Below are 3,525 nucleotides of genomic sequence, written 5' to 3'. Positions count from 1 at the left end.
GAGAGAATGTGTGTGCCCTTAAATACATAAATTCAACCTGCCCCATCTGTATAATGTTACCGGTATGAATATGTCTTCAGGGCTGCCCATTTGGTTTTGGATAACTAGCTGGTGTGCTCCTCCCTGGAGAAGACTCTTTCTCCCACTCCCAACATTCCTTAATTGCCTGTATGTTTGTATAGGTTTGCAGCCTAGGCGTTCCTTCACCCACTTCAGCATGTCTATCGTCCATGTTCACGTTAAGGCAGTCATATTGATGAAACTTAATGGGTGTCGCTTCTGACATTCCTAGGAGATACAATCCCACAGCAAACTCCTTATCCCTCTGGCTCCTACAGTCTTTCTGACCTCTTCAACAATAGGCCTTCCGTACAGGCATTATGTTGTAGATTATCAGTTGGGCTAGGTTCCATAATTGTGCTATTTGATTTATTGTGGTTTTCTGTAGTGATATCCATTTGTCGCAAAGAGAAGTGCCACTTGGGGAGGGTTGAGGACTGCACTTACTTGTGGGTATAAGGTTAAATATTCAGAATTGTTACATTAAGTGATTAAGGCACTTGCAGCAGCATTGTGCGTTCCTCGATACCTGCCCGAATGTTCTGAGTTCCCGAATAAAAGGCACACACACACTCAGCCTTCTATTTTAGTGTGCCTTAAACAGCTCAATGGCTGGGACATTCCCAAACATCCACATTGTTAATGCTTCCCCCTCAATACTCCTGAGTTATTACTTACTAAAATCTATATTTTCTCTTTGCTACCCTAGACCCAGTTGGGGGCGGAGAGCCTGGGGCAGGCTCTTCCCGGCTCTTCCATGATCGATATGCTTTTTTCTTTTTTTTCTTTTTTTTAAAAGATTTATTTTATTTATTTATGTGTATGAGTACACTGTAACTGTACAGATGGCTATGAGCCATAATGTGTGTGGCTCCTGGGAATTGAACTTGGTTCCACTTCCTCTGGCCCCGCTCGCTCCTACGTCATTCACTGTAGCTTCAGATGCACCAGAAGAGGGCATCAGATCTCATTACCGGTGGTTGTGAGCCACTATGTGGTTGCTGGGATCTGAACTCAGGACCTTCAGAAGAGCAGTCAGTGCAGTGCTCTTACTCACTGAGCCATCTCGCCAGCCCCGTTATGCTTTTTTCTGCAGCTCTCAAGCCTGGATCTAATGCTGAAACTGTGGGACAATTTTTATCCTCAGATAAACAGAGATTTAAAAAACACAACCACATGCAGTTTTGGCCAGACCTTGGGTGGGGGCGGTAGGGACCCACAGTGCTGAGTGAGAAGGGACAGAACACATTTTCTTATCAAAATCCCAACTTTTTTTTTTCTTTACCATAGCAATTTAACTTCTACAGAAAACTCTTCAGGCCAGGGCAGTGGTGGCACGCGCCTTTAATCCCAGGACTTGGGAGGCAGAGGCAGACGGATTTCTGAGTTGAAGGCCAGCCTGGTCTACAAAGTGAGTTCCAGGACAGCCAGGGCTATACAGAGGAAACCCTGTCTTGAAAACAAAACAAAACAAAACAGAAACAAAAAAACAACAAACAAACAAAAAACAAACAAACAAAACCCAGAAAACTCTTCAGACATATATATGAAAAAGTTGTGTCCCCAGCTGGAAAGTTCTTGAAACAAATCACTAAGTGGGGAAAGTAGTCTATGGCGACTTTGATGTATTGCTAGTATTTTGTTATAGGAGAATTGAGACAGATTCAGAATCTATATTCCTTATTTGTTACATGTGGGATAAATACCAGCATTTACATCTTGAATTTAAGGTGTGGCAGATATAAATGGTGGATAGTCATGATCAATTTACTCCGTTTTCAAAATTACATCAACAGTAGTTCTCAAGCAAAGGTTCCTGAGTTTTAGAGGACTTCACGTGGCTGCCCCACTTACTGTAGCAAAGCATCCACATGACCAATGGGATTTTCAGGATGACTTACCTCCTTGGCTGTGGGAAGTCAATGGGGCAGAGTCTAATCTTGAGCTCCTCTCCTGTTCCCTTGGAGAGCAGCTTTGCTTAGTGATGCCAGCTGCACAGGATTCTACACTGCGTCAGCAGGTGGCTCCAGAGGCAGCTGTTTCTAAGACAGCAACAAAATGAAAGCTGTCTTGCAGAGCAAGCTGACTGCTTAATCTCCCGCTCTGTAAAACACTAGGGGAAAAAAAAAGCAATATTGTGTAAATTCTATGTAACTCAGACAAACCTGGATGGAATAGAGGATTATGAGCACAGATACTCTCTAATGTCGCATTATATAGCTACAATTATGTAACTATGTGAAGTGTATGTTATATGTATTGTGAGAGAGAAAACATGTACTAGGACAAGAGTAGGGGAAGAAGAGGAGAAGGTTAAATTTTCTAGGAACTCGTTGGCCACAGATTCTGCCACAGTTAGTCAGTCTCAAATGTTCTCAACCTAGTACCCACTCACTACTTGCCAATCTCCTGCCAGACGTCAAAAGACCAAGACTGGACAGTCCTGCTGAAGTGCAGGGAAATTCTAACTCTTGGTGCCATACAGGTCTCTACACAGAGCCAGGTCTCTACACACAGACCTGGGAGAGGTGAGCACTGTGACTGTCTTTTCACTTAAGGTTTATTTATTTATTATATGTAGGTACACTGTCGCTGTCTTCAGACACCCCAGAAGAGGGCATCAGATCTCATTAAGGATGGTTGTGAGCCACCATGTGGTTGCTGGGATTTGAACTCAGGACCTTCATAAGAGCAGTCAGTGCTCTTAACCCCTGAGCCATCTCTCCAGCCCTCCCCTTATCTCATAATCAACTACTCACAAAATTGACCCCACCACCTCTGAGTCATTCTTAGGTATGTTCCCTCCTTGGAATCCCATGGTCACTTGCCTTGGTCAGCGCCAACCTCACTTCACACCCAGGTTATAGGGGAAGATGGGGGAAGATGTGGAAGGGGCAAGAATATCCTTATATTTTAATTGCCCTTCTTCAATTTTAAATCAAATGGTAGCGCACATGGAAAGCTCATACCATTGTGCTGAGCACAATAATTACCGAATAAGGGAGTTAGTATTCATGTAGAAAAGGCTTGTAAGCACCATCCTTACTAGTGTGCACGATACAACTAAAACCCAGCTGCAAGAGCCTTCATTGTTGGCTGCTTGCTAGAAATCATCTTTAATTCCCCTGCAACTATTCCTCCTTTTAAATTCCTCGTTAAATCCCTTTCCTTAAGATCCAAAAACAATGTTATAGATTCAGTGGTATTCATTTGTCTAAAAAGGTATTTACCCTAGGGAAGCAGGACATAAACAATGACTGAAGGTCTATCTCTGGTGCCCAATAACTATCTCTAGTGCCTTGCTTTCAGGCTCTGAAAGGAAAAGTGATCTCAGCTTTTTCTAATGGTGTTGGATTTTTAAGAGCTTTAAAAAAAGCCGGGCGGTGGTGGCGCACGACTTTAAGCCCAGCACTTGGGAGGCAGAGGCAGGCGGATTTCTGAGTTCAAGGCCAGCCTGGTCTACAG

Source organism: Mastomys coucha, unplaced genomic scaffold (genome assembly GCF_008632895.1).
Source record: "Mastomys coucha isolate ucsf_1 unplaced genomic scaffold, UCSF_Mcou_1 pScaffold7, whole genome shotgun sequence".
Classification (NCBI taxonomy): Eukaryota; Metazoa; Chordata; class Mammalia; order Rodentia; family Muridae; genus Mastomys; species Mastomys coucha.
This window is presented reverse-complemented; position numbering follows the sequence as displayed.